The sequence below is a fragment of the Chelonoidis abingdonii genome, chromosome 10 (genome assembly GCF_003597395.2).
Source record: "Chelonoidis abingdonii isolate Lonesome George chromosome 10, CheloAbing_2.0, whole genome shotgun sequence".
In the NCBI taxonomy this organism is placed as follows: Eukaryota; Metazoa; Chordata; order Testudines; family Testudinidae; genus Chelonoidis; species Chelonoidis abingdonii.
Genome location: NC_133778.1, coordinates 61,214,456 through 61,227,855, shown reverse-complemented (window position 1 = coordinate 61,227,855; position 13,400 = coordinate 61,214,456).

Below are 13,400 nucleotides of genomic sequence, written 5' to 3'. Positions count from 1 at the left end.
CATATTCATAAATGGTCTGGAACAGATGGTGAACAAATAGGTGGCAAAATTTGCAGACAATACAAAATTACTCATAATATTTAAGTCCAAAGTGGACTCAAAGAGTTACAAAGGGATCTCACAAAACTGGGTGACTGGGCAACAAAATGGCAGATGAAAGTCAATGTCGATAAGTTCAAAGTAATACACGTTCAAAAACGTAATCCCAACTGTCCAACCAAAATGATGGGGTCTAAATTAGCTGTTACTGCTCGCAAAACAGATCTTGGAGTCATTGTGGATAGTTCTCTGAAAACATCTCTCAATGTGCAATGACAATCAAAAAGCTAATATAATAGTAGGAACCGTTCAGAATGGGATAGAGGGTAAGACAGGCAATATTGTAATGCCACTATACAAACCAATGGTACGTCCACAACCTGGATACCGTGTGCAGTTCTGGTTACCCCACCTCAGAAAAGATATTTTAAAATTGGAAACGGTACAGAGAAGGACAACAAAAATTATTAGGGATGTGGAGAGGAGAGGTTAAAAGCCTGGGACTGCTCATTTTAGAAAAGAGATGACTAAGGGGAGATATGATAGAGAGCTATAAAATCATGAATGTTGTGGAGAAACTGAATAGGGAACTGTTATTTACACCTTTGCCTAACACAAGAACCAGGGGTCACTCCATGAAATAAATAGGCAGCAGGTTTAAAAGTAACAGAGAGAAGTTTTTCTCCACACAATGCACAGTGAGCCTGTGGAACGCATTACCAGGGGATGTTGTGAAGGCCAAAAGTATAACTGGTTTAGAAAAGAATGAGATACGTTCATGGTCAGGGACATTAGCCTTTGCTCTGGGTGTCTCTAAACCTCTGAAAGCCAGAAGCTAGGACTGGACAATAGGGGATGGATCACTAGATAATTAGAACCATGCATGAATACAAAGTTACATCTGTGGATATCTGCAGATATAAATCATTATCTGCGGAGCTGCAGGGCTCTATCAGGAACCGCAGCAGTGAAAGAGCAGCATGTTGGGCTGCCACTCCCAGGACCCAGTGCCCCGCACTGCCAGCTCTTCCAGCGTGGCTGTACCACCTGCACCCACCACCCACTGGTGCTGGCACCAGGCTCACTGGCAGCTGCCCCTGCTCGTGTGTTCAAGCAGCACACATGCCCCAGATAGCAGTCCCTTCCACGTGGCAGTCTGCGTCTCCTGTTTAGGAGTGTGCCAGACGTGAGCCGCTTGAACACCAGGGACAGCTGGCCAGTCTTATGCTCTGATGTGCAGCGATTCACCCCTGTGTCTTGTCAGCAGTAGAGGCAGGGGGAACCCTAGGGCATCAGTGGCCTCTGAGCTCCAAGTAAGGCAGGTGCCTCATGAAGATGAGGTCAGGAGAGGTCTTATGTAGCGGGAGGAGCCTGAGGGAGTTATCAGATGGGTTACTTTAAATGTAATTTATAGTGTTAGGTAGTGAGAGCTGCAGAGAGTCTGTGTGGAAGAGGCAGCAAATACTGTATATGGAGACAGCACCCTTTCCACCCTAGTTCCAGCATCTATGGCATATGAGACAGTTCAACAGCTGGGAGAGGAACTGGGCCCTGTTAAAAGGTTTGAGCTGGATGGGGACTATGGTAGGGGATACCAGGTAGGTTCAGTTGTTGAGAGAGAGATGTGTCAGGCGCTTATTTGATGGAGTGCCACTGGAAGAGGGTTGGTGTTTGGGTGACAGCAGTGGAAGAGTTTAGCAGAGGAGAGTTCATTCCTGGCATTGGCAGGGATGAAGTTTGGCAGCTGGGAGGAAGTTAAATTGGAGGTTGGGACTAAATCAGAAATTGCTCATCCCTTTCTAAATAGAGAGGCAATTCTCAAAGGAGAGGAGACAATTTCAAGCTGATTATTTAGTGTAGCATGAAGAGAGATACTGGGAGGCACTGCTATTAATAACTGTGTGTTCATTGAAATGTTAGTTTTGAAAGCAGATCATTTAACAAAAGGGTGTGCTTGCCTCTGTGTTGTTTAATCAGGCCTAACATTGTTCCGTTTACTGGATTATTAGTTAATTGTTTGCCTTATTTATTATTAAATGCTTTTCTAAAATATACTGTACTTCCATGGAGACTTTTAATACTGTTAATTTTTGCTTCTCCAAATCAAACTGAGCATTAATGCTACAGTACAAGCACGTTGTCTTGGTCACTAGAGGGCCACATAGCTCAGCAGTTTAAAACTCACTTTTAATTTGTTACAGATGCACAGCTGAGGTAACTGAAACATACAGCTTTTTGCACTGAGGTTGGTCTAGATTTTATTTGCTGGGTCAGAGCTTCTTGGTATCAACTGTTCAGGAGCCAAGCTCTGGTCTACCCTAGAGTCCTGTTCTTGGCACAATCTGACATTGATCTTCAGGCTGCCAGATCACGTCATGACCCACTGCAAATGCTCGTACAGGATGGATGCCAATGATATATAATTATAATTTTCCTTTAAACCCTTTTGGCTCAGAGATACCATTGCTGCTGATTGATTGCTTCTCAAATACATATCCTGAAACAGCTAGCAATTTTCTATAATGGAATACGGCAAAAACTAAGGCTAGTTTTATCGGTGTAAAGAGCTGGAGGTATTTAGAGGCAATGTGTATGGTTCTGCTCTTACACTAATTTTACACCAGTAAAATGGAGTTACTTCTGATTTGCATCAGGACAGAATCAAATAGGGTTAGATTTTTCTATTGAATATCAATAATTTTCTTGAACTGCTCTTATTAAATAAGAAAGTATTTGGGCCCACTGGGTTAAACTCTTGAGACGCATGGCCATTCTGTCAACATGACATCTTTTGTCTCTGTACAAATAGCTACAATCTCTCCATGCCCTTAAATGAATGCATCTGCTACTGAACGCCTACTAACAGGCCTTGCTTACTTCCATGTAGGATTAATGCCTTGTAGGGTGCAGAAGCAAAAAGTGGTTGTTTCCAAGGTGCATAATATTAAATAGTTTGTAGATTTTACCCTTTGCTTTGGGTCATTAATGTAATCACATAAATTTTATGGCACTACACCAGGTGAGTGTTTATGAAAATATATTACTGCCCTGTGAGAAATTATGAAATATGGCTCTTACTTATATAACAGTATATTTTTTTCCTGGGGCTGCGTTTCCCTCTTTTGGTGGTTAAATACTTTTGCTTTGCAACAAGTATTAATTAAAAAAAAATAGGAACAGAATCTATCTATCTATCCACATACACACACACACACAGTTAAAACTAACGACAATCAGGAAACAAGCAAAAATAAAAATGCTGAGCGTTCAGAAATCTGGAAGGGTTTGTATGAGGGATGCAGGAAATCTTTGCATATCCACACCTTTCTCCATAAATAAATACATCAAATAAACACAGAAAGCTGTAAAGAGAAATCCTAAGGTCCTGAGCCCCAATGTATATGTACTATTTGGTGTTCTTCAAGAGTATTAGGCTTAGTGCAACATTCCTCAAATTTGTGCTCCAGTTAGAAAGTAGCTGTGCAAGAAATTCAGAATGAAATAATTTCTATCACTCCCTCAACCCTGAGCGGAGATTCAAGTCATAGTTCGGTGTTGGGATGACGTTACACAGTACTGGATTTTGCCCCAGAAGAACTCCCAAGAAAATCTTGAAGGGGCTGTTCAAGTTCAGGAAAAAGTCCTCCATCTGTTTTCCTTTTTACATGGACATTGAGGAGAATTTCAGGGAATCCTGGGAAAACCAGATGATTGCCTGGTCCTAAGATGTACTTTTCAAAATCATCTGCCTATGAGATCTATTAGATCTTGTATGACCCTACCATGTACAGAAGAAGTCAGGTTTCCCAGTGGAATGGTGGCTTTCATGAAAGATTTTTGTGATAGGAAGCTCTGGAGAAATCACAAGCTGGTTACAAAGCCAGTTTTGTTGGGTTCAATCATGACTATCCAAAATGTTAACCATTGGCCACATCCTCTGGATCCAGACTCCCTGGTGGATCACAAGTAGATGAGAAGGTTTGGATGTACCACCAGGTAGCTTCCAACTTCTTGTATGATGCTACCCTGAAAGCTTCCCTGCTGCTCATGAATAACCTCACAGGGAGAAGGACTCTATGGTTAAGGTCATGACACAAAGAAGAGGCTCTTTGTCACTCCTTTTAAAGGCAAGAAGCTTTTTTAGAAAGGCACTGGATCAAATCCTTCAGCATCCCATGTTGAGAAGAACGCCCCTTCTGAACTTGTCATGCTACAAAATGACGACCCAGATATTCAACTAAACAAGAGCACTAAGGAACCAGTCTCAAGTCAGTGTTGTTTGACAAGATGATTAGGGAGAGTCTGATACCAGAGAAGCAACTTCCCCAAAGAGGCATGGCTGCTTCCTACTTATGGTGATGTCTGTTCCTGGGGAGAGCTGAAGTACATAGAAATTAGATAGTATCCCTTTAAATAGTTTGGGAGCACTGTAGTGGGCCTCCCTGTCTTCTATAGCAAAGCCCACCAGAACCTAAAAGAGTAGAAGTGTATGTTGCTAAGGCTTGTATGTTTGTATTTAGTATATATGGTTATTTGGAACCCATGCTGTCCATGTGGGTTCTGCATATGTTGGGTTCTTAATGTTGAGTAGGGAGAAAAAGTATCACACACCCTTTACTTGGCATTTCAGAATCAGTCGCAAGACGTGGCCCTTTGGGTGCAGTGTCTCATGAGTTGTGGTCATGCTCCCCCTTGTTCTCCTATCTCAGTAAGCCTGCTCAGGGTTTATCTCAATTTCTGCTGGGCCTAACTCAAAGTCCAACCAGGAGGGTTCTAGATCAAAAGTCATTTTATAAGGTAAAGCCTAAATCTCTCTTTCTTTCCCTTCCTGCCACTCATAATAAGTAATTCCTGGTCTTTAAAAAGGCTATTCTTAGAATCTTTTTATTGTCTTACGTGCTTGCATCAGGCAAACCTAAAACAGAAGGTAACTGTAATTGGATTCAGAGGCTATCCTTCTAGTAATAAAATATTTATATAACTCAGCATGAGAATTCAGGTTTGAGCTTTGAAACTCAACAAAGGAGATTCTGGGTCATTCATCTCACACTACATTACCTAAGGTCACCAGTTTGGCAAAGGCAGCAGCTGCCACAATTTGCAGCAAAGATGTTGTTCAGCCCCTGTTATCCTTTGCTTTGAGCAGAAGTAGCAGCAAAAATTATTCCAAGAAACATATTTGCAGAGTGCAAGCTGGAAATTGTTCATTTCTGAAGAGTGTTTGTACAAAATCTAAAATGTTGAATCCCAGGAGAGCTTTTTTCTAAGAAACAACAGAAAACATCATAACAGTAGCTTCATTTCCACTAGTCAGTTCCTGATAATCTGATAACACTTCCAGTTAGACCTGCTAGCAAGTTTGGGGAGAAAACATATGTTCTGTCATATTTTGTAATGATGCTAGAGCTAGTGAATATACAGACATGATGGAAAAAAATTCATGACACATTTTAGGTCCCTACTGTTCTATCAGCAGATAGTTAGTTACATTCAGTGTGATTAAAAGTATGCCATCTATACTGATTATATAAAGAGTAAGGCTGCCATGGCTATTTAATTTTTTTTAAACTGGCTTTTAACTTTAACTTGGTTTGCTTAGTGTGAGCAGGACTGAGCCTTTTACTTGTCTGAACATTTTGAATGCTTTCTTAACTAAAGCCAGTTTTGTTGTCTAATGCAATCAACCAAAGGGTACACACTTAGTTGGGCGGTGGGAATTCTAATAGAGTTAATATTGCAGAATGAATAGTTCAAAAAACACTCTTGCCTCACAAACAGTTTTGTATGGATAAATGTCAAGCATGGTTTGTTGCGATTCCATGGGGCACATTATTTGTTATTAATGAATATTGGCAGAGCTGGTCGGTATCTGGCAAAACCCAAACATTTTACAAATTTAAGCACAAACAATTATTTGTACTACAGATGCTTTCTTCATTATTTACTCCTTATTTTTCTTCTGTTTAAAATGTTACAATCATCCAGTGCAGGAGAAGAAAACAGTACCATACAATAGGAATAACAAATACTGAATAGTCAAAGCAAATAAATTGTGAATAACCTAAAGTCTGAAAAATATTCACCCAAATAATATACTTGCTCCTTTTTCCTAGGGTTTGGCTCTATTAGCTAAAATGCAATGGCAAAATGTCATTAAATATTGATTTAAATCACCAAATGGAAAGCCTCAATAAGGGGCGGCTCCAGGCACCAGCATGCCAAGCGCGTGCCTGGGGCGGCAAGCCATCGGGGGCGCTCTGTCGGTTGCCTTCGGTGACATGCCTGCGGAGTGTCCGCTGGTCCCATGCCTTTGGTGAACCTCCCACAGGCGTGCCGCCAAATCCGCGGGACCGGGGACCTCCCACAGGCAAGCCGCCGAAGGCAGCCTGCCTGCTGTGCTTGGGGCGGCAAAATACCTAGAGCCGCCTCTGGCCTCAATTTAAATCAACTTTTCTGTTTGTACTTCAGTTGTTTTCTGAAGAAAGGTACATTCACATTAGTTGATATAACCATTCAAGCTTGTTGATTTATAACTAAATAGAGATTTGGAACACCTTTTTGGTACCTAGGAGAGTAACTATATACATTTATTTAAGCAATTATATAGCTTATATTTTTAGATTTTTATAAATTGTACGTGTTCGGTGTGTTAGAAAACGGAAAATGATATATATTTATTTACTAGATAATTAATGTGGTAACTGGGACTTAAACACACAAAACAGCATATACAATTTATTTTTATTTAAAACAACATTTAAATTAATTTTTGGATACATAAACGTCTCATAACAAAACATGTTTCACATTTACAACTAAACGATTTATTAAATAGAGGGATTAACTGTAGTCCGTTAATTAAACTGATTATTTAAGGCCAGCCTGGGAAATTTTTCAAATATGCCTAAATGAAAGTGACTGGAGCTTACGTTCGTATTGGTCTAAGATTCTTGACAATGAGACAGTATCCTAAGTTACTTAGGCTGACCTTGTGCGCTATATTTATAAACCTGACCTCAAAAGTTAGATTTTCCCCCTGATTCTTTCTTTAGAAAAGCAGCCTCTATCTCAACATTTTGCTAAATGTTCATGGATTCAGCATATTTATTTTTTATTTAAATGTTTGAAGAGATTATAATAAGTTTAGGCCTTAATATATGTTGGCTTACTTTCAAATTTCATTGTAAACAGGTGTATTTTTAAAAAGAAACATGTATTACAATCTACATAACAATAAAAATTCCAATATAAATAAAAAAATCCAATTTAAGTGCAGAACATCCACATTTTTAATTTTTTCAAAATAATCATTGATTTTTATCCACAATTAATTGTTATGCAGCCTTAATGACAGTAACTACTTTTATTATAATAATCCATTGTAATAGCTCATAAAAATTTTCAGTCTGATCTAGAACAATTGCAAGTCCACATTCCTTAAAGGTGATTGGCTTTTCTTCCTAGAATTGTTCTGGTATTAACTTAATTTTTAGATTTAAGAACAATGTATGTATAGTATCTACAAAGAGCTTATGAGTGGAATTCACAAAGCTACTTCAGCACTTAAAGTCCCCCACTGTGATCCATAAAACTCCCATCAAACACTGTAGGTATCTAAACTCACTTGGTGCCGACCTTTTCAAAGTAAAAATGAAAGTGTGATTGGACTACAGATTTAGTCTCTAGCCCAGCAGTTAGGGGACCCACATGGGGGCCAGGAGATCATGGGGCCAGTTCCTCTGCTCCAATCACACTATTTATTTATCCAGAGTGGAACAGTTTCAATAGGCGAGACTGAGGGAGCCCCCCACGTTACAATATGTCAGAGCCCAGTGATTAGGGTATTCTCCAGAGGGGTAGAAGATCCCTGTTCAATTCCTTTTTTCCCCTTTGGTGGGGTGGGGAAGAGAATGAACCTGGGTCTCCCACATCCCAAGTGAGTGATCTAGCTATTTGGCTGAAAATTATAAATTAGGTACCACGTACTGGTCCTCCTCCTCTTCTAGCCATTTTGTGTGGAGTGAGGCACGTGCCTAACTCGTTCCTGTAGGAAACTACATAGGGACCCATGCCAGGAGAAGGGTTCCCATTCATGGATCACTAGCAGAGCTAGGTGCCTATCTCTGAGAAAGGGACAGGGCTTAGCCCATTGGCATCTCCCATTGGTTAGCTTTGGTAGGGTGCGGCAGAGTGTGCTGGTTTTTATGGATTGCCTTCTTAGGTACCTATGTCTCCTTATTTGCATTAGGACACCAGGTGCCTAACTCAGGCTTTGTGGATTGAAGTGTTGTTCCTGTGATTTTCTAGGAGCCAAAAAGTCAGGCACCATGATAGCATTGTATCACGTAAGTCCCTTTGGGGATTCCACCCTAAGTGCTTTAATGCCAGGAGAAAAGGATTTGAATATGCTTAGACAAATATAAAGCAAGCACCTGGGACTCTCCATTGATTATGAAGCTGTGGAGCCAAACCCAGAGCAAATTCTAAAATTCAAATGCATAGTAGGTCTTGCACGACAAACCACAATATGGAACTGGCACTTTAAGTATTTAAAGTATTTTTTCGAAACAGGTTGCAAATTTCTTTTTTCTTCAGCACTGATTGCAAACACCCCCAGTGTCCATGGTGTTAAACTTAGCTGGCATGAAATGATATCAACAGAACAGGAAATTACAGTAAAAAAAGGAAATTATAAAAAATTTGACTTCAAACACATGATCCAGGTAATGACTAGTTTATGGGTGAAATTCACTGTGTGCAGAGGGCTGGCACAATGTTCAATAAGCCACATTATCCCTTTGTTAAGGGACATATGTGGGATTCAAAGTGTGCACAGGCTTTGTGCTGGACCACTGCACATGAGTGAATTGCACCCTGTGAATCTGAATCAAGATGATCATTTGGGTATGTTCCACTAGTCACATCAGCAGAAAGAATTTATCCTTTGAACTCCTGGTTCCTCATTTTCTTTCTCCTGGTGAGGCACAAAGTCCCCTTTTGTCATAGAGCAAAGGGAAGTTTTTGCTCACAGCAGAAATGAGAGCAGTGCACTGTCAAATTTTGGTGCTTTGCCTATTTATGAAAGCATAAGAAAGTGAAATGCTTAGATTCCAAGGCCAGATGGCACCACTGTGATCATCTAGGCTGATCTCCTCTAGGACATAGGTCATAGAGCTTTCCCAGAATAATTCCATTTGATCTAGAGCAGTGGTTCCCAAACTTGTTCCACCACTTGTGCAGGGAAAGCCCCTGGTGGGCCAGGCCAGTTTGTCTACCTGCCGCATCTGCAGTGGCCCGCATCCCAGTGGCCGCGGTTTGCTGCTTCAGGCCAATGGGAACTGCTGGACATGGCGTGGGCCGAGGGATGTACTAGATGCTGATTCCAGCAGCTCCCATTGGCCTGGAGCGGTGCCTCACAGCCAGTGGGATCCATGATTGGCTGAACTTGTGGATGCGGCAGGTAAAAAAACTGTCCTGGCCTGCCAGGGGCTTTCCCCGCACAAGCAGCGGGACAAGTTTGGGAACCACTGAATTAGAGTTTATCTTTTAGAAAAACAGCCAGTCTTGATTTAAAAACTGCCATGAACCTTGGTAAATTGTTCCAATGGTTAATTTACATCTTATTTCCAGTCTGAATTTTGTCTCGTTTCAACTTCCACTATTGGATATCTTAGTATACCTAAACTCCAGCCACCATGAGAGCAGCGCTAACATGTTAAATGTTAATATGAAACAAATACATCCAAGTGAGGTCATTCCTTTACCCAGCTAAGCATGCCTATTGAGATCCCTCTTTGGAAGTGTGTGCAAGCTTGTCCAGCGCGTATGCATACAACTCTGTCAGTAAAAGTCAAATATTGATGCCAAATGATGTGAACATGGACAAAGTGAATTCGTTTAAAAATGGGAAGAGTCACAAAAAAGGATTTGCACTATTTGCTCATCTTCGCTATCATGCTATGTCTTGAGGATTTTCTTTCTTTGATAACTGCTTGAAAGGTACTTAGGCTGCTATGGTTATTTCTCCTGTTGAATCTGTAACTGAGAAGGTTCCATGTCTGAAATACATAGAAATGTGCTTGTACTCATTAACCTCTGTATTTGATGTAGATATCACCTTTGTTGAAGACCTGTTTGCTAATATAGCAGTAATAGTCTGAGAAAGCCCTAACGGATCAGAGAAATTTCCAATGAGGAAAGAGATTTTTGTGCCATAATAATAACTTGCACTTAAACAGACGCTTTTATCTAGGATGTCAAAGCATTTTTAATTTGTTAATTAAACCTAAAAATAGCCTTTTGATTGGCTAACTGATTTGAATCTTTTAATACATCATTGGTTTGAATGTCCAGCTAACTCAGTCCTTACTGGGTTTATATTCTGCTTTGGTGAGATTGTGTGTAGCCTGACCCAAAGTTGGGTAAATATAATTGTAACTTAAGGATTAACAGGTTCTTGTCCCAAGATCAGGCCCAGTAAGATTATTGTAAAATTATTATATAATTTGGGAATCCCGATGTGCACAGGTACAACACTCATACTATAGGAACTCTCTCTCTTTATATAAATATATGATTTATTAATAATTTAGCAAAGATTATACACACTTAAACTGAACAAGGCAGATAGAGGTAATACAGAAAGTACGTTTAGTAGTCCATACTTACACCCTTATTTTTCATACTTAACCATTATCTTTCTCATCACCATCATCGTCCTCATCTTCCCCAGTGGCCATCATTCTGGCCCCTCCCAATGCCTACATTTCTCCAACCTCTCTGCTGCCCCTGGGATGTTACTTTTATAGCAGGTAACGCTGACGCTGCCATGACCAATGCATATTCAATAGAGGTCCTTATTTGTATTTCCTCCCCTTTAGGTGTCCGTTTTCTATAGGTTTATATATGTATGATGTTACCCTAGTAGCATACACATCAATTTGCTGTCATGGCAGCTTTGCGGTCGCAGGTTCTGTCTGGAACTTTCCGGATGCTAGTGTCAGCAGTGTTCTGTGGGTGGCTGATGTCAGTATTCTGGACAAAATCCTCCCTCTGGCATACCACTTTCAGTTCCCTATAACTTATGAGTTACTTAAGTTTATCTATGCCAAAGGTTATACGCCTCAAGCCTCATGCTATCTACTAAAGCCAAATCTTACAGTATAAAAGCCTGTAGGTTACTTGCATAACTACTAAATATAATAAAACAGGATAACAAAGCAATGAATATAACACAGGTAAGCTGGCCCACTGGGCTATATGTGAAAAAAGCACCAAGGAAAGGCCATAGTAAAAGATCCAATAAAAATAGTGCAAATGCAGTACTATTAGAGTGAAATAGTGAAAAACAAACAAACAAAAAAACAATGCAGAGAAGCCAGAACAAAAGGACAATGGTGGGGAGAGAAAAATTCTAATGAAAAAATATAATCTGCTGAGTACAAACCACCCACCTGTGCTAACCCAGCTGGAAAGCGTTGCACGTGATCTCCCCGTCCATCTCTAATTTAACAATTCAGTATTGAGTACACTTTCTAACATTCCTATTAACTTTATGATAAATCTCAACAGATGTTTTAGATACTAATTAGAAGCGTTGATCCTGTCTCACTGGAGTCCTTGGCTGACAAAAATTCTACTGATTTCAGTGGGACTAGGTACAATTTCTTCATCATAAATGAACAATAGTTCCTTGATCAAATCTAATATTCTATGTTTGCAGTGGTTGGTGTATGTTTGAAACGTTTTGCCAGGTCACTTTTAAACTGCATTGTGGCTCATTACCTATTTCTAAATCAAGGGGCATTCCAACAATAACCAGAAACTTTTTTAAGTTTCTATCATGCAATGGGATCCATTAGCATAGACCCCATACCCTGTGGTCTCTGCATGAGCTATGAGTCTGCAACAGCATATTCCAAAGCAGGGTTGGGGCCTTTGTTGCTAATATTCAAAACGCTTACAATAGCTATGTTAAAAGGTCTATTTATTTATTATGTATATTACTGTTTCTAGAGGCTCCAGCCAGGATTGGGTCTTCTTTGTGCTAAGGCCTTTACAAACATAGACCCCAGCAGACCTTTGCAGGATTAGTGCCATTAAGTGTGAAATAACCCCAGCCACAAAGAGCCTAGAACCCAATACCATAAGAACTTCAGCCAGAGTATAACTTAACTCCCATGAATAGTGCCACAGACTTCTGTGGGACTATCCATGTGCTTAAGCATTAGTAGGAATGGGTCTATAATAATACAAGGTACATCCAGGAAAGTGTGGCAGATAATGGGAGAAGAGGCCAGTTTAAAGTGGACAGAGTTTACATAGACCTGCCAGGTGCAGGATTTTCAGGTTTCACATTAGGAAACTTAGACATAAACAGAAGATATTAATAAATTACAAATCAGGTTTTAATTTAGTTACAAGAAATACACGATAAACACAATATCTAACGCTGCTAATAGAAACAAAAAAGAAGAATCTCTTATACTGGGTTTGAAAAAAATAAGAAAATGCAATTTCTTTTTTTTTAACTCAAGTGATTTCTTAAGGATTTGTTCATTTGAACTTGACTCTAAGATAACAGCATTTAGAGTAGCTTTTAAATATCAAATTGAAAAATCTGGGTGCAAAAAATACAGTGCACCGGACTTAGGTGCATCAGAATGACTACACCCTGGAAGATGCTTTACATTCTAATAACATTTCATGACCCGTTTCTAACTTCACTATTGTAGATATTAGCATGCAGCTCTTTTAAGGAATTAATTCTGTAATACAGATTCAGGAGCCAGGGTTTTTGGCGCCCTAGGCGGGGGTCCTTCTGCTCTCCCGGTCTTCAGGGCACTTTGGCGGTGGGTCCCGGAGCGAGTGAAGGACTCGCTGCAGAATTGCCACTGAAGACCCAGAGCACGGAAGGACCCCCCGCTGCCAAATGCTGCCGAAGACCCGAAGCGCGGAAGGACCCCCCACCGCCGAATTACTGCTGAGGGCGGCAAAATGCCGCCCCCCCAAATCCTGGCGCCCTAGGCGATTGCCTAGGTGGCCTAAATGGAAGTGCCGGCCCTGTACAGACTATAGCACTTTTCTACCTTATAATGCTAAAATACTAAACAACATACAAAATGGAGTTAAGTAAAGAACATTTACTGTTTTAATTTATTATATTAATAAGCATTTTATTATGCTTTGTGTTTCGCTCATAGTATGTCTTTCTTATTTTTCTTAACCTAAGTCGTGCAGAACACAATGCCATCCACAGCCTCAGAAACCACTCTGACATTATCATCAAAGAGGCTGATAAAGGAGGTGCTATTGTCATCATGAACAGGTCTGACTACCAAAAGGAGGCCGCCAGACAACTC